Below are 19,799 nucleotides of genomic sequence, written 5' to 3' on the forward strand. Positions count from 1 at the left end.
TTGTACGAGCAAGAATTGAGTACGAGGCAGTTTAATTTGGAGACGATATTTTCCAAAGTGGAAACAGCACCCCCTATATTGAGAAAAGGTTTTAAGGGAAGAGAGAGTAAATGTAAATGCACTGTGCCACCAAATCAAAGCCAATCTAAAGGACTAGAGAAAATCAGGATAGAAAGCTACACTGGTAGATCTTCATAGATTGAAGGTGATATTTTGGGGATAAATGGTCATCAAAAACAAGAAGGACCGAGGGGCACTAAAAACACTGAAAACAAGTTACAATGCATTTGTTATGATGGCATGTTCAATAGAACAATATCTATAAAAGCTCTGACACGTTTCAGCATAGCCTTCGTCAAGGAACACGATGACACAAATCTCTATTTAACATGCCATCATAATAAAGCTACGCTGCAGCGTAGCTACAACGCCTGAGCCTCCTCATTATTATGACATTGTTAACCTTCCCGTCTTCAATTCAGACCCATGCCAGGAAGTAAAAAGCAGCAACAGATAATAATACATGTCCGTTGGGGTGGGGGCAGGGTAATTGTCTGCTGGGGGACAGGGACGGGAGGCAAGCGGTCAGAAGCAGATCATAAGAGAATGTCAGAAAAAAGACAACATCTAGCCTGCTAGCTAACGCTAGCATATAAGATACATATTTTTCATACATAGCTAGCTGATCAGGTTGAAGATGGGTTGAAGACAACCATCTAGCCTGCTAGCTAACGTTAGCATATAAGACACATCTTATTCATACATAGCTGACATAGCTAGCTGGTCAGGTTGAAGACAACTATCTAGCCTGCTAGCTAACGTTAGCATATAAGATACATCTTATTCATACATAGCTGACATAGCTAGCTGGTCAGGTTGAAGACAACTATCTAGCCTGCTAGCTAACGTTAGCATATAAGAAACATCTTATTCATACATAGCTGACATAGCTAGCTGGTCAGGTTGAAGATGGGTTGAAGTCAACCATCTAGCCTGCTAGCTAACGTTAGCATATAAGATACATCTTATTCATACACAGCTGACATAGCTAGCTGGTCAGGTTGAAGACAACCATCTAGCCTGCTAGCTAATTTTAGCATACAAGACACATCTTATTCATACATAGCTGACATAGCTAGCTGGTCAGGTTGAAGATGGGAAGATCCAGACAAAGTAAATACGGAAGCGTTTGAAAATGATCTAATGAATGGGACCATCACCATTGATGGATTCTATAAGATAAACATTGAAAACGTGACCAGTGGTAAAGTAGCTGTAGATTATTTAAACTAGTAGCACAAAGAGTTATGGGATATTATAATCCTCTTGTCTGAACCTGTACATTCTGAACCTGTACATTCCGAACCTGTACATTCTGAACCATGGGAACACTCAAAATGGCCGCCAGTCCACCCATTATGACGTCATTGACTTGAATGGAGACGATCTTCAATACATTCTTGTTTCTATGGTTACCCCGATATAGGACGCTGCGCATGCGTGCATTGGCGTCCTCGGTGGCTACAATGTGAAGCCTGGAAAATAACTGGCAAAATTATGTAGGCGGGTAGGTTACTTGTTTCCTAAAATCCTGTTACTGAATATCGATAATCCGTAACTCCTTGTCCGTTGGTCAGGGTTCTATCATGTGTGGATATCTGTAGACCTATAGAAACCGTCTGAACCGAACGTTTCTCCAAACCGGCACCTTGGCTTTGGTAGACAGCGCTCAAGACGCACTTCCTCGTAGCCTAATACAGCAGTTATAGGTGCCGGTTTGGAGAAAAGTTCTGTTCAGACGGTTTCTATACAGTATTTTCTAAAGATATCCACACACAATCCGGCCTGATGAACAACGGATTATAGATACATATGCCTTCAGTAACAGGGTTTCCGGTAACAAGTAGACAAACATGCCTCGGACATTTAGAAGAAGGAATCACGTCTATGCATGACATTTCTATCTGCCACACTCGACAGCGTTTGGCTACTGAAAATGGTTTTGTTGTAGTCGTCACCAGCAGGTAAGCTGTCTCATACTTCCCATGGGTGTATTCAATCGTGCAGATCGTAGCAAAACGTTTTGCAACAAAAAGGAGTATTTCTCACTGGACAAGTTCAGGTTAGTCCCTCCCTGTTTCGGACGGTTTGTGTTCGTTTGGATCCTAATGAATACACCTCAGGGCAACGTTCATTCGCCAAACGTTGTCGAATGTTACAGATAGAATTACCAGATAAAGAGCCGAACTGAATCACTATTCTAAATGTCAGAGAGGCATGTTTGTTCATAACATCTGAACGTTCCAAAACGTTGGGTCCTGTTCAGAGAACATGCCCCAGTCAGTTTAGTCCCGGGCAATGACTATCATTTCATTCATGCATTATGAATGAAGCCGGTCGGTCGGTCTACTAAAAGCTACAGGAGTTATAATCTCCAACTTGTAAGTTGCTCTGGATAAGAGCGTCTGCTAAATGACATAAATGTAAATGTAATGTAATGACGTGTTAACTATGATGCAGAACTTCTCTCTGGAGTTTCCAGGCTGCTTGCTGAATGAATGATCTACAGCAGTGAGCAGTCAGTGGTCTGTTGCAGTCTGAGTCTGATGCTTTAACTTAGAAGCTTCAGCAGTTTAACATCCAGTCTGTTCTAGAAGGACACTTCATGCACTATTATAACATGTTCTAGTATATAAAGTCTGAATGATCAGTTTTAGCTGAATACAGTCTAAATATTAAAGTGTCTTTGAACGGGGTTTCCCTCCTCTCTTTATTGCAGTTAGCCTGCCCTTCACTATCAGGCTACGACATGTTTATTACACTATCAGGCTACGACATGGTTATTACGCTATCAGGTTACGACATGGTTATTACACTATCAGGTTACGACATGGTTATTACACTATCAGGCTACGTCATGGTTATTACACTATCAGGCTACGTCATGGTTATTACACTATCAGGTTACGACATGGTTATTACACTATCAGACTACGACATGGTTATTACACTATCAGGTTACGACATGGTTATTACACTATCAGACTACGACATGGTTATTACTTTGGAGACTAAGAAAGTATTTGGGTGAAATATAAGAGTTATGTCATGATTAGAGGGTCAAATGCGTGTCTCACCTCCAATGGGTGATAGTTGTCAGCTCTGTTATGACAGGTGTCAGGCGTGTCTCACCTCCAATGGGTGAGACTTGTCAGCTCTGTTATGACAGGTGTCAGGCGTGTCTCACCGCCAATGGGTGAGACTTGTCAGCTCTGTTATGACAGGTGTCAGGCGTGTCTCACCGCCAATGGGTGAGACTTGTCAGCTCTGTTATGACAGGTGTCGGGCGTGTCTCACCTCCAATGGGTGAGACTTGTCAGCTCTGTTATGACAGGTGTCGGTAACTGGGCTCATGAGGGTTTTCTATTCTAAAAATCAGTTGCCATTCAACAGTTGTAAATACTGCGGATTGTAGGTCTACCGTTAAGTAGGTCTATTGTAGGTCTACCGTTAGGTTAAGATGGAACATGTCTGTGTGGGTTTGAAGAAAACAAGTTGATCTATTTCTCAGAAGATTAGGCGAGACTGAGTTCCGAGAAGAGAAGTAAACCAGGTGCTTCGAAACCACTGAGGTTTCCTGTATTGAGTTGTCAGCTGCAGACATGAAGAAGAATTATAGATGTACCCTAGACCATTATACACTGCTATATGGGCCATTATACACTACTATATGGGCCATTATACACTACTATATGGGCCATTATACACTACTATATGGGCCATTAAAACACTACAATATGGGCCATTATGCACTGCTATATGGGCCATTATACACTACTATATGGGCCATTATACACTGCTATATGGGCCATTATACACTACTAGATGGGCTATTATACACTACTAGATGGGCCATTATACACTACTATATGGGCTATTATACACTACTATATGGGCTATTATACACTGCTATATGGGCCATTATACACTACTATATGGGCTATTATACACTACTATATGGGCCATTATACACTACTATATGGGCTATTATACACTGCTATATGGGCCATTATACACTACTATATGGGCTATTATACACTACTATATGGGCCATTATACACTGCTATATGGGCCATTATACACTACTATATGGGCTATTATACACTGCTATATGGGCCATTATACACTACTATATGGGCTATTATACACTACTATATGGGCCATTATACACTACTATATGGGCTATTATACACTGCTATATGGGACATTATACACTACTATATGGGCCATTATACACTACTATATGGGCCATTATACACTACTATATGGACCAGCCAACCAAATACACTAGAACACATTATACACTACTATATGGGCCATTATACACTACTATATGGGCCAGCCAACCAAATACACTAGACCGCATTATACACTACTATATGGGCCATTATACACTACTATATGGGCCATTATACACTACTACATGGGCCATTATAAACTACTATATGGGCCATTATACACTGCTATATGTGACATTATACACTACTACATGGGCCATTATACACCACTATTTGGGCCATTATACACTACTATATGAAACAGCCAACCAAATACACTAGACCACATTATACACTACTATATGGGCCATGTTACACTACTATATGGGCCACTATACACTACTATATGGGCCATTATTCACTTCTATATGGGCCATTATACACTACTATATGGGCCATTATACACTACTATATGGGCCATTATACACTACTATATGGAATATTATACACTACTATATGGGCCATTATACACTACTATATGGGATATTATACACCACTATATGGGCCATTATACACTACTATATGGGCCATTATTCACTTCTATATGGGCCATTATACACTACTATATGGGCCATTATACACTACTATATGGGCCATTATACACTACTATATGGGCCATTATACACTACCATATGGGATATTATACACTGCTATATGGGCCATTTTACACTAATATATGGGCCATTATACACCACTATATGGGCCATTATACACTACTATATGAAACAGCCAACCAAATACACTAGACCACATTATACACTACTATATGGGCAATTATACACTACTATATTGGCCATTATACACTGCGATATGGGCCATTTTACACTAACATATGAGCCATTATACACTACTATATAGGCAATTATACACTACTATATGGACCAGCCAACCAAATACACTAGACCACATTATACACTATTATATGGGCCATTATACACTGCTATATGGGCCATTATACACTCCTATATGGACCAGCCAACCAAATACACTAGACCACATTATACACTACTATATGGGCCATTATACACTACTATATGGGCCATTAATCACTACTATATGGGCCAGTCAACCAAATACACTAGACCACATTATACACTACTATATGGGCAATTTTACACTACTATATGGGCCGATATAGTAGTGTAAAATTGTAAATAGGATTCATTTATTGAGTTAATGTTGAATAATAGAAGAGAACAGTTAGCATTTGTAAGTGTGTTTAACAGTAGGTTAGAGAAATATTGAATGCATAAAAGAACGTGTCGGTTAAGATGGAACATGTCTGTGTGGGTTTGAAGAAAACAAGTTGATCTATTTCTCAGCAGATTAGGCGAGACTGAGTTCCGAGAAGAGAAGTAAACCAGGTGCTTCGAAACCACAGAGGTTTCCTGTATTGAGTTGTCAGCTGCAGACATGAAGCAGAATTATAGATGTACCCTGTTAGACAGAAGGAGCTATCAAAGTAGAACATTGTGACAGAGTTAGAGAAGAGGAGGGGCATTTATAAAATGTGTTGTAAAACCAAATGTGAGGTATAAAAAGCTATGTGCATTGAATGATTTTCAGAGCTCTCTGAATAAACGCTTACAAACCGTTCGCTGGGTTTAGTGTCTATGATGGGGTTAAACTATTCTTCTTAGATAGAAACTCAGAGCCTTACAACCTCTGATTATAGTTTAGACCTGACAGCCAGCTAACCAAATACACTACTATATGGGCCCTTATACACTACTATCTGGGCAGTTATACACTGCTACATGGGCCATTATACACTACTATATGGGCCATTATACGCTACTATATGGGCCATTATACACTACTACAAGGGCCAAGATACACTACTGTTTGGGCCATTATACACTGCTATATGGGCCATTATACACTACTATATGGGCTATTATACACTACTATATGGGCCATTATACACTACTACATGGGCCATTATACACAACTATATGGGCCATTATACACTGCTATATGGGACATTATACACTACTATATGGACCATTATACACTACTATATGGGACATTATACACCACTATATGGGCCATTATACACTACTATATGGACCATTATACACTGCTATATGGGCCATTATACACTACTATATGGGCCATTATACACTACTATATGGGCCATTTTACACTACTATATGGGCCATTATACACTGCTATATGGGCCATTATACACTACTATATGGGCCATTATACCCTACTATATGGGCCATTATACACTACTATATGGGCCATTATACCCTACTATATGGGCATTTATACACTACTATATGGGCCATTATACACTACTATATGGGCCATTATACACTGCTATACGGGCCATTATGCACTACTATATGGGCCATTTTACACTACTATATGGGCCATTATACACTACTATATGGGCCATTATACACTACTATATGGGCCATTATACACTACTATATGGGCCATTATACACTACTATATGGGCCATTATACACACTACTATATGGGCCATTATACACTACTATATGGGCCAGCCAACCAAATACACTAGACCACATTATACACTACTATATGGGCCAGCCAACCAAATATACACTACTATATGGGCCATTATACACTACTATATGGGCCAGCCAACCGAATACACTAGACCGCATTAAACACTACTATATGGGCCAGCCAACCAAAAACACTAGACCACATTATACACTACTATATGGGCCTTTATACACTAATATATTGGCCATTATACACTACTATATGGGCCATTATACACTACTATATGGGCCTGCCAACCAAATACACTAGACCACATTATACACTACTATATGGGCCATTATACACTACTATATGGGCCATTATTCACTACTGTATGGGCCATTACACAATACTATATGGGCCATTACACACTACTATATGGGCCATTATACACTACTATATGGGCCGTTATACACTACTATATGGGCCATTATACACTAATATATGGGCCATTATACACTACTATATGGGCCATTATACACTACTATATGGGCCATTATACACCACTATATGGGCCATTATACACTACTATATGGGCCATTATACACTACTATATGGGCCATTATACACTACTATATGGGCCATTATACACTGCTATATGGGCCATTATACACTACTATATGGACCAGCCAAACAAATACACTAGACCGCATTCAATCCAAGCTGGCGTAGCAGTCGGACGTGTCTTGTCTTGTCTCGTGTAAATAGTAAATAGTCTTCGTATTTTCGTATACATTTCGTATATATTTTAATTTCACTTTCCACCTAGGAACTGAATATACATTCCTACATTCCGCCTCGCCCAATGTGGTACGGACCTGCTATTTTTTTTATACTTTAGAACCGTAACCCCAATCAGAAGCTAGCCAGATAACTAGCTACTAGCTAGTAGTCAGTTAGCCACTGCTGCGGTCTTCACCCTCAACTCGGACACAGCCAGCTTCAATACCGGGCCAATAACTGCCATTCTGCAAGCGCGATATCAACCCAGAGCATATAGGACTGCTTTTTCTCTACCACATCACCGGATTCCTGACGCAAGCTCCGGACAATTACACCGTATCATCACAGCTAGCTAGCTGCAACCGAGTGGCTACTACTGGCTAACACCTCTGTCCCGAAGCAAGCACCAGTTAGCCTTGAGCTAGCCTCGAGCTAGGCCCATCTGCCGGCTAGCTGAAGAGGTCTACCAGCGAATTCTTGGGCTACAATACCAGCTACAAGCTAATTTAGCCATTTTTTTGCCGCTGCTAGTAGCTTTTACCTTCTGCACAGACACCAGCCCTGTTATTAGCCTGGATATTACTCACCAATTTACCAGCATCGCCATCTGGCTTGGATTCTCTGTCGACACGACCACGTCTGAGCAGACCCCCTCCGTCTGAGCAGACCACCCCCCGGGCTACTAACTTTAAACGCTGCGTGCTAGCTTAGTGGAGGCCTCCCGGCTCCATCTACGGCTGCCCCCTGGACACTATGATCACTTGGCTACATAGCTGATGCATGCTTGACTGTCCATTAATTCACGGTACTCCATTCTGTTTATTTGTGTTTTATCTGTCGGCTCTGTGCTTTAACTCAGGATCTGTGTGTAGTTAATCCGACCCTCTCAGCCTAGTCGTCGCCATTTTTACCTGTTGTTGCTGTGTTAGACTAGCACCCTGTTATTGCTGCTGTTATCTTACCTGTTGTTTTAGCTAGCTCTCCCAATCAAGACCTGCAATCACTTTATGCCTTATTGTATGTCTCTCTCAAATATCAATATGCCTTGCATACTGTTATTCAGGCTAGTTATCATTATCATTGTTTTGGTTTGCAATGGACCCTGTAGTTCCACTCTCCGTACCTCTGATACCTCCTTGGTCCCACCCCCCACACATGCGGTGACCTCACCCATTGAGACCAGCATGTCCAGAGATACAACCTCTCTTATCATCACCCAGTGCCTGGGCTTGCCTCCGCTGTACCCACGCCCCACCATACCCCTGTCTGCACATCATGCCCAGAATCTATTCTACCACGCCCATAAATCTGCTCCTTTTATTCTTTGTCCCCAACGCTCTAGGCGACCAGTTTTGATAGCCTTTAGCCGCACCCTCATCCTACTACTCCTCTGTTCCTCGGGTGATGTGGAGGTAAACCCAGGCCCTGCATGTCCCCAGTCACCCTCATTTGTTGACTTCTGCGATCGAAAAAGCCTTGGCCTCATGCATGTCAACATCAGAAGCCTCCTCCCTAAGTTTGCCTTACTCACCGCTTTAGCACACTCTGCCAATCCTGATGTCCTTGCCGTGTCCGAATCCTGGCTTAGGAAGGCCACCAAAAATTCTGAGATTTCCATACCCAACTATAACACTTTCCGTCAAGATAGAACTGCCAAAGGGGGAGGAGTTGCAATCTACTGCAGAGATAGCCTGCAAAGTTCTGTCATACTTTCCAGGTCTATGCCCAAACAGTTCGAACTTCTAATTTTAAAAATTAATCTCTCTGTTGCCGCCTGCTACCGACCCCCCTCAGCTCCCAGCTGTGCCCTGGACACCATCTGTGAATTGATCGCTCCCCATCTAGCTTCAGAGTTTGTTCTGTTAGGTGACCTAAACTGGGATATGCTTAACGCCCCGGCAGTCCTACAATCCAAGCTTGATGCCCTCAATCTCACACAAATCATCAAGGAACCCACCAGGTACAACCCTAAATCCGTAAACATGGGCACCCTAATAGACATTATCCTGACCAACCTGCCCTCCAAATACACCTCTGCTGTCTTCAATCAAGATCTCAGCGATCACTGCCTCATTGCCTGTATCCGCCACGGGTCCGCGGTCAAACGACCACCCCTCATCACTGTCAAACGCTCCCTAAAACACTTCTGCGAGCAGGCCTTTCTAATCGACCTGGCCCGGGTACCCTGGAAGGATATTGACCTCATCCCGTCAGTTGAGGATGCCTGGTCATTCTTTAAAAGTGCCTTCCTCACCATATTAGACAAGCATGCTCCGTTCAAAAAATGCAGAACCAAGAACAGATATAGCCCTTGGTTCACTCCAGACCTGACTGCCCTCGACCAGCACAAAAACATCCTGTGGCGAACTGCAATAGCATCGAAGAGCCCCCGCGATATGCAACTGTTCAGGGAAGTCAGGAACCAATACACGCAGTCAGTCAGGAAAGCAAAGGCCAGCTTTTTCAAGCAGAAATTTGCATCCTGTAGCTCTAACTCCAAAAAGTTCTGGGATACTGTAAAGTCCATGGAGAACAAGAGCACCTCCTCCCAGCTGCCCACTGCACTGAGGCTAGGTAACACGGTCACCACCGATAAATCCGTGATAATCGAAGACTTCAACAAGCATTTCTCAATGGCTGACCATGCCTTCTTCCTGGCGACTCCAACCTTGGCCAACAGCCCCGCCCCCCCCGCTGCTACTCGCCCAAGCCTCCCCAGCTTCTCCTTTACCCAAATCCAGATAGCAGATGTTCTGAAAGAGCTGGAAAACCTGGACCCATACAAATCAGCTGGGCTTGACAATCTGGACCCCCTATTTCTGAAACTGTCCGCCGCCATTGTCGCACCCCCTATCACCAGCCTGTTCAACCTCTCCTTCGTATCATCTGAGATCCCCAAGGATTGGAAAGCTGCCGCGGTCATCCCCCTCTTCAAAGGGGGAGACACCCTGGACCCAAACTGTTACAGACCTATATATCCATCCTGCCCTGCCTATCTAAGGTCTTCGAAAGCCAAGTCAACAAACAGATCACTGACCATCTGGAATCCCACCGTACCTTCTCCGCTGTGCAATCCGGTTTCCGAGCCGGTCATGGGTGCACCTCAGCCACGCTCAAGGTACTAAACGATATCATAACCGCCATCGATAAAAGACATTACTGTGCAGCCGTCTTCATCGACCTGGCCAAGGCTTTCGACTCTGTCAATCACCATATTCTTATCGGCAGACTCAGTAGCCTCGGTTTTTCTAATGACTGCCTTGCCTGGTTCACCAACTACTTTGCAGACAGAGTTCAGTGTGTCAAATCGGAGGGCATGTTGTCCGGTCCTTTGGCAGTCTCTATGGGGGTACCACAGGGTTCAATTCTCGGGCCGACTCTTTTCTCTGTATACATCAATGATGTTGCTCTTGCTGCGGGCGATTCCCTGATCCACCTCTACGCAGACGACACCATTCTATATACTTCCGGCCCTTCCTTGGACACTGTGCTATCTAACCTCCAAACGAGCTTCAATGCCATACAACACTCCTTCCGTGGCCTCCAACTGCTCTTAAACGCTAGTAAAACCAAATGCATGCTTTTCAACCGTTCGCTGCCTGCACCCGCACGCCCGACTAGCATCACCACCCTGGACGGTTCCGACCTAGAATATGTGGACATCTATAAGTACCTAGGTGTCTGGCTAGACTGCAAACTCTCCTTCCAGACTCATATCAAACATCTCCAATCCAAAATCAAAGCAAGAATCGGCTTTCTATTCCGCAACAAAGCCTCCTTCACTCACGCCGCCAAACTTACCCTAGTAAAACTGACTATCCTACCGATCCTCGACTTCGGCGATGTCATCTACAAAATAGCTTCCAATACTCTACTCAGCAAACTGGATGCAGTTTATCACAGTGCCATTCGTTTTGTTACTAAAGCACCTTATACGACCCACCACTGCGACCTGTATTCCCTAGTCGGCTGGCCCTCGCTACATGTTCGTCGTCAGACCCACTGGCTCCAGGTCATCTACAAGGCTATGCTAGGTAAAGTGCCGCCTTATCTCAGTTCACTGGTCACGATGGCTACACCCACCCGCAACACGCGCTCCAGCAGGTGTATCTCACTGATCATCCCTAAAGCCAAAACCTCATTTGGACGCCTTTCCTTCCAGTTCTCTGCTGCCTGCGACTGGAACAAATTGCAAAAATCTCTGAAGTTGGAGACTTTTATCTCCCTCAACAACTTTAAAAATCTGCTATCCGAGCAGCTAACCGATCGCTGCAGCTGTACATAGTCCATCTGTAAACTACCCACCCAATTTACCTACCTCACCCCCCATACTGCTTTTATTTATTTACTTTTCTGCTCTTTTGCACACCAGTATCTCTTCTTGCACATGATCATCTGATGATTTATCACTCCAGTGTTAATCTGCTAAATTGTAATTATTCAATTTATTGCCTACCTCATGCCTTTTGCACACATTGTATATAGATTCTCTTTTTTTTCTACCATGTTATTGACTTGTTTATTGTTTACTCCATGTGTAACTCTGTGTTGTCTGTTCACACTGCTATGCTTTATCTTGGCCAGGTCGCAGTTGCAAATGAGAACTTGTTCTCAACTAGCCTACCTGGTTAAATAAAGGTGAAATAAAAAAATAAAAAAATAAAAAATACACTACTAGGGTGTATTCAACACCGTAGCAAAACATTGGACAAGTTTAGCTGAGTGCCTCCCTGTTTCGGTGTTGTGAATAAATTCACATGATTTATATGTTTAATGACTAAATTATTTATACGTTCAAATTAATGTCAAGGCAATAACTAACAGTATTCCACCCTGTCACTGTATAATGGAGTGAAATGTATTTGAATCATAAGACTAGAATTCTTGCATGATTGTGCATAGGAAAACAGGAACTGTTAACAGACAGCTTGTGACAGACAACTTGTGACTACTGTGAAACTGATAACAGGAAGGAGGTCTCCCCACCCAGGGAGGGGAGAAACTGTTAGGCTTGCAGTAGATTATGTAACATGTTGCAGGATATGATAAGCAATGGATGTGTAGGAGAAGACTTGTAAATAGTATTGATAGGGTTAGGAGAAGAGGAGGGGCATTGATGACCAAATGTGAGGTATATTACCAAATGTGCATTGTATGATTTTCAGAACGTTCTCTGAATAAACTTTTTACCTATTGCAGACTGGGACTTTGTCGAATTCTTCATTTGGGGCGGCAGGGTAGCCTAGTGGTTAGAGCGTTTGACTAGTAACCGAAAGGTTGCAAGTTCAAATCCCCGAGCTGACAAGGTACAAATCTGTCGTTCTGCCCCTGAACAGGCCGTTAACCCACTGTTCCTAGGCCGTCATTGAAAATAAGAATTTGTTCTTAACTGACTTGCCTAGTTAAATAAAGGTAAAATAAAATTAAAATTAACCAGGGATTTACAACCCCTGGGAATTATTCAAAGCTTAAGTGAGAGTTGAGTTCACAACATTGGGATAAAGAATTCTCGTGACAACTTGGTCCTTCGAGCCGGATCTCAATACCTGCCTCTGTCGTCCCAAGGAACTGCTGAAAACCAGGCGGATCCAGGATCCGTAAGACAAAGACCTGACCTCTGAATTTAGGGTTTATTTCAGGCCAGTGGTGAACTGGTACACGACAGAGGTGGTGACGAGATCCAACCTACATTGAATTCTCAGCTGCAAGAATAAGGTCAGTAGTCTTTATTCATGGATTTTGGGGGTAGGATCTAAACTTGCATTAGACGTATACATTGTTATAAATCTTATGTAGGTAAGGTGATAATCACTAAAGTCCAGGAGGATTCATATTCAGTATACCTTTTTTATATATATAGAGAAAGTTCAAAAGTAACAAAGTATCTAGATAAATATAAAACGGGGGGCTGAGTATTGAACGAAATTGGGTCTGCAATGACTCAAGGTAGTTGAGGCCATTACCAAAAGAAACTACCCCGTATCGAAATAGTCTGGGACTATTAGAGGAATATGGGAAGTAGTCTGGGACTATTAGGGGTATATGGGAAGTAGTCTGGGACTATTAGGGGTATATGGGAAGTAGTCTGGGACTATTAAAAATATATGGGAAGTAGTCTGGGACTATTAAAAAATATATGAGAATAAGAGCACACACATAGATTGTAAGATTTAATTATAAAAACAGTAAAAGCACACACATAGATTGTGAGAATAAGTATAATAACAAGGAAAGTAATTTAATAAGATGGGTGGTAAATCCTCAAAGGAGGTCCTGGAATTAACCCGGGGATGAGAGGTATATGGAATGTATGGAACGTGTATAAAAACATTATTGGGGGCGGTTCAGCAAGACGCAACGTTTTTGAACAGATATAAAAAACACTATGTAGGACAAACATGCCTCGGATATTTAGAAGAAGGAATCACATCTATTCATGACATTTCTATCGGCAACATTCGACAGCGTTTGGCTGTTATAATCTTAATGACGTGTAAACTATGATGCAGAACTTCTCTCTGGAGTTTCCAGGCTGCTTGCTGAATGAATGAACTACAGCAGTGAGCAGTCAGTGGTCTGTTGCAGTCTGAATCTGATGCTATAACTTAGAAGCTTCAGCAGTTTAACATCCAGTCTGTTCTAGAAGGACCCTTCATGCACTATTATAACATGTTCTAGTATATAAAGTCTGAATGATCAGTTTTAGCTGAATACAGTCTAAATATTAAAGTGTCTTTGAACGGGGTTTGGTAGTAAGTGCCAGGATCACCGGTTTGTGTCAAGAACTGCAACGCTGCTGGGTTTTGCAAGAACTGCAACGCTGCCGGCGTCCTATACAGAGCTATACTGTGCACAGATGATGTCTTTATGAATTATATCATTCAAGAATCGTTCATAGCTACCATGTAGTCTGATAGCTACCATATAGTATTATAGTCCTAGTTACCATATAGTCTTATAGTCCTAGTTACCATATAGTATTATAGTCCTAGTTACCATATAGTCTCATACCTACCATATAGTCTTATAGTCCTAGCTACCATGTAGTCTTATAGTCCTAGCTACCATATAGTCTTATTGTCATAGCTACCCTGTAGTCTTATAGTCCTAGCTACCATATAGTCTTATTGTCATAGCTACCATATAGTCTTATTGTCATAGCTACCATATAGTCTTATAGTCCTAGCTACCATATAGTCTTATTGTCATAGCTACCATATAGTCTTATAGTCCTAGCTACCATATAGTCTTATAGTCCTAGCTACCATATAGTCTTATAGTCCTAGCCACCATAGCCACAGGAAGAAAGGGTGCTGAGGGTGCTGCAGCGATACGCCATCCCATCTCGTTTGTGCCTAGTGAGACTTTCATTTGTTTTTCAACAGGACAATGACCCAACACACTTCCAGCCTGTGTAAGGGCTATTTTTCCAAGAAGGAGAGTGATGGAGTGCTGCATCAGATGACCTGGCCTCCAAAACCCCCCGACCTCAACCCAATTGAGATGGTTTGGGATAAGTTTGACCGCAGAGTGAAGGAAAAGCAGCCAACAAGTGATCAGCATATGTGGGAACTCCTTCAAGACTTTTGGAAAAGCATTCCAGGTGAAGCTGGTTTGGAGAATGTCAAGAGTGTGCAAAGCTGTATTCAAGGCAAAGGGTGACTATTTCAAGAATCTAAAACTTTTGACCAGTAGTGTGCATTTGTAAATATGAAATTTGGCCAAAAGAATAATGAAATTAATTGCATAAAATTGTTTCAACTTGTTTCTATCCTAAGTAAAGAATCTAAGGAGCACATCTCTCCATTATAGTGTAAGATCTTCATAAATGTGTTCCATTATAAACCTACTGATGTCTTGCATCAGATTCCTCACATGAACACAATCCCCAAAAAGATGCAACACTGTTTCTGGGTGGTCATTACAAAAGGTACAACTTGAAATTATGGTGTTTTTTACACTTCTTCATATAGTGGTTGGTAGGATAATATTTATGAATAATTGAAGAAGAAACGTCCTTAATTGTGTTAATAGTAGGTATGTGTGAGGCAACATCCAAACTTTTTCCCAACAGATATTATCAATAAAACCATTCCAATGTATGTAAGGAATAGATACAACATTGAAACAAGGTTCCTATTGCTCTAATGTTGTTGAATGGCCATCTAAAACTAGTACACAATCTTTAGGTGTTACAGGGATCTTGTAACGTGATAAGAATTCCTTATAATGGAGTAAAATACCCTTCCATTCATTCAATCTTCTATTCATTCTTATTTCTATGTTTACCACTATATTAGGACGCTGCGCGTGCGCGCATTGGCGTCCTTGGTGGCTACAATGTGAAGCCTGGAAAATAACTGGCAGAATTATGTAGGCGGGTAGGCTACTTGTTTCCTAAAATCCTGTTACTGAATATCGATAATCCGTAACTCCTTGTCCGTCGGTCAGGGTTCTATCATATGTGGATATCTGTAGACCTATAGAAACCGTCTGAACCGAACGTTTCTCCAAACCGGCACCTTGGCTGTGGTAGACAGCGCTCAAGACGCGCTTCCTCGTAGCCTAATACAGCCAAGTTATAGGTGCCGGTTTGGAGAAAAGTTCGGTTCAGACGGTTTCTATAAAGTATTTTCTAAAGATATCCACACACAATCCGGTCCAACGGACGAGGGATTATAGACACATATGCCTTCCGTAACAGGGTTTTCGGAAACAAGTAGTCTACCCCACCTAAAGAATTTCGCCTGTTATTTTCCGGGCGCCGCATTGTAGCCACCTAATGTAGGACGCCCATGCGCAGCGTCCAATATAGGGCTATACTGGGCACAGATGAGGTCTTTATAAATTATATTCTTCAAGAATCGTAAAATGAAATAGCCATTGAACAGTTATATTGCAGATTGTTGCCTACCTTATCGTTTAATCGTCTTTCTCTCTCCGCAGCCTGAGTGGAGAATAGCAGGGTTCATCCTCATGTTATGTGGATCACTGGATGATAGTAATACAACCTGAAGGGATATTAGGAAACAAATCAAACTAGACTGTAAATGTGTTGTCATCTCCTATCGACAACTACATCTACTAGTTGCCTGCTGCTACAGTGACCTTGTGTGTCGATATACCTGTTTTACTTTCACTTATACTTCCGTGTATAAAAACATTATTGGGGCGGTTCAGCAAGACGCAACGTTTTTGAACGTTCAGATATAAAGACCACTATGTAGGACAAACACGTCTCAGACATTTATAATAAGAAATCACGTTAGCTCTATTCTTGTCATTTTTAATGGCAACATTCAACTATTTTTGGCTCCTGAAAATAGTTTTGTTGTAGTCGTCACCAGCAGGAACGCTGTCTCATACTTTCCAGGGGTGCATTCAATAGTGCAGATTGTGACGGCCCTGAATATTTCTGAACCGCCTCAGTGCTTCTCCTTCTAATAGGGCGCTTCCCCTTTAATTCCCAATTAAATAGCCAGCATCAGCTGCGCAAAGGTGAAGTTGTGATTGAGACATGAATGAGGATGTGTACTACCTTCAGTTCATGAGGCTTCACTATTCCGTTTGTTTTGTTGCCTTACAGTGTGTTTTGTAGCCTTAAAGCGAGTTTACCCAGGATTGGATCCACTCTGTGCGTCTGTGGACTACAACTCTCCGTTGGTTTTCGTGGCCTTTTCTCCGCTGGAGATCTGTTGGCGGATTGTCTGACTGACCGACTGACTACAACTTTTTGTACACGGTATTTCATTTGTTTGGGGTGATGTATACTGTGATTTATCTAGTTCAGACATATTATTCTTTGATTAGTCTTTGATACGCTTTCTAGTTGTGTTGCAAAATAAGTGGTATTTTGAGTGTATGAATATACTGGATTTACGCTACGGACAAACGTTGCGTGACTAAGGTCACTTGAGTCACTGAACTTATTTACCGGGCTGGACTCTTTTTATGCCCGAGGTACAGGACATTTCTAAATGAACATACGTGCATTGATTTGTTATATTGTTGTGTGTGTGTGTGATCATTTATGTTGTTAATACAACCACGCAAAAGAATACTCTTGTTTGAAGTTCTTTCCAATGTTTTAAGGGGTTTATGAAAAGTATATTTCCATCTTGACTTTTACATAAGTCCTTTGTATTGGTGTGACTTGACGGACCAGATGGGACTCATTCCCTCCCAAACTAAAAGGAGAAACCCATGCTTTCTCTGGTAGGCACAACCTACCTGGCACCCCTATAAATAACCTCAAGTCAAAACCGTTACAAGATCGTAGCAAAACGTTTAGCAACAAAAACGAGCGTTTCTCACTGGATAAGCTCAGGTTAGTCCCTCCCTGTTTCTGACGGTTTGTTTCCGTTTGGTTCCTGATGAATACACCTCAGGGCAACGTTCAGTCACCAAACGTTGTCGAATGTTTCAGAATACCACATATAGAGCCGACCTGATTCATGCATTATGAATGAAGCCGGTCGGTCGGTCTATTAAAAGCTATAGAAGGTATAATGACGTGTAAACTATGATGCGGAACTTGTCTCTGGAGTTTCCAGGCTGCTTGCTGAATGAATGATCTACAGCAGTGAGCAGTCAGTGGTCTGTTGCAGTCTGAGTCTGATGCTTTAACTTAGAAGCTTCAGCAGTTTAACATCCAGTCTGTTCTAGAAGGACACTTCATGCACTATTATAACATGTTCTAGTATATAAAGTCTGAATGATCAGTTTTAGCTGAATACAGTCTCTCTTTATTGCAGTTAGTGTAGGGCAGGCTATCAGGCTACGACATGGTTATTACAGTATCAGGCTACGACATGGTTATTACACTATCAGGTTACGACATGGTTATTACACTATCAGGTTGAGACATGGTTATTACACTATCAGGTTGAGACATGGTTATTACACTATCAGGTTACGACATGGTTATTACACTATCAGGTTACGACATGGTTATTACACTATCAGGTTACGACATGGTTATTACACTATCAGGTTACGACATGGTTATTACACTATCAGGTTACGACATGGTTATTACACTATCAGGTTACGACATGGTTATTACACTACCAGGCTACGACATGGTTATTACACTATCAGGTTACGACATGGTTATTACACTACCAGGCTACGACATGGTTATTACACTACCAGGTTACGACATGGTTATTACACTATCAGGCTACGACATGGTTATTACACTATCAGGCTACGACATGGTTATTACACTATCAGGCTACGACATGGTTATTACACTATCAGGCTACGACATGGTTATTACACTATCAGGCTACGACATGGTTATTACACTATCAGGCTACGACATGGTTATTACACTATCAGGCTACGACATGGTTATTACACTATCAGGTTACGACATGGTTATTACACTATCAGGTTACGACATGGTTATTACACTATCAGGTTACGACATGGTTATTACACTATCAGGTTACGACATGGTTATTACACTATCAGGCTACGACATGGTTATTACACTATCAGGCTATCACTATTTTTTTCCGATGTGGACCAGTGTGAGCGTGAGCAGCAATAGAGGAATCGATAGTTCAACTTTAAAATAAAAGTCCCCCATTGTAACTGATGCAAACCGATAAATATAGTGAAAAAATGCCACAATTGGACAATATAATGCTAAACAATGTTGGAATGTTGCTGTATAAATTCTAAGACAGTAATACTCGTGTAATTTCTAAATAATTGGTTCTGTTGGTGTCACTGATTAGGCTCATACCCATTTCACAACTGACAGTTGTGGCTGTTTTGCATGATGTATTGTTGTCTCTACCTTCTTGCCCTTTGTGTTGTTGACTTTGCCCAATAATGTTTGTACCATGTTTTTGTACTGCTACCATGTTGTGTTGCTTCCATGTTGTTGTTATGTTGTGTTGCCACCATGCTGTGTTGTCATGTTTTGCTGCCTTGTTATGTTGTTGTCTTAGGTCTCTCTTTATGTAGTGTTGTGTCTCTCTTACATTTACATTTACATTTTAGTCATATAGCAGACGCTCTTATCCAGAGCGACTTACAGTAGTCTCTTGTTGTGATGTGTGCTTTGTCCTATATTTATATTGTATTTATTTTTTTAATCCCAGGCCCCCGTCCCCGCAGGAGGATTTTTAACTGACTTGCCTAGATAAATAATGGTTAAATAAATACATTTCCGTTTCCAATCCATAGGTTAGGCTGTACATATAA

The 19,799-nt window shown here is 41.7% G+C and overlaps 1 protein-coding gene and 1 long non-coding RNA gene across 6 annotated transcripts in view; one reads left to right on the plus strand and one right to left on the minus strand.

Annotated features, from left to right (window-relative positions):
• LOC139579589 (uncharacterized) overlaps positions 1-16,734 on the minus strand; it is a 69,049-nt gene extending 52,315 nt beyond the window's left edge. For all 5 annotated transcript variants that reach the window (XM_071408346.1, XM_071408348.1, XM_071408347.1 and 2 more), the window contains exon 1: positions 16,495-16,734. The gene's annotated coding sequence lies outside the window, so the exon portion shown is untranslated. The remainder of the gene's footprint in view (positions 1-16,494) is intronic.
• On the plus strand, positions 13,014-15,834 carry LOC139579595 (uncharacterized). The gene is made up of 2 exons (XR_011675797.1): positions 13,014-13,295; positions 14,966-15,834. It is a non-coding gene; the product is annotated as an uncharacterized lncRNA (long non-coding RNA).
• Positions 16,735-19,799: the final 3,065 nt, after the last annotated feature.

The sequence above is a fragment of the Salvelinus alpinus genome, chromosome 6 (assembly GCF_045679555.1).
Source record: "Salvelinus alpinus chromosome 6, SLU_Salpinus.1, whole genome shotgun sequence".
Lineage (NCBI taxonomy): Eukaryota > Metazoa > Chordata > Actinopteri > Salmoniformes > Salmonidae > Salvelinus > Salvelinus alpinus.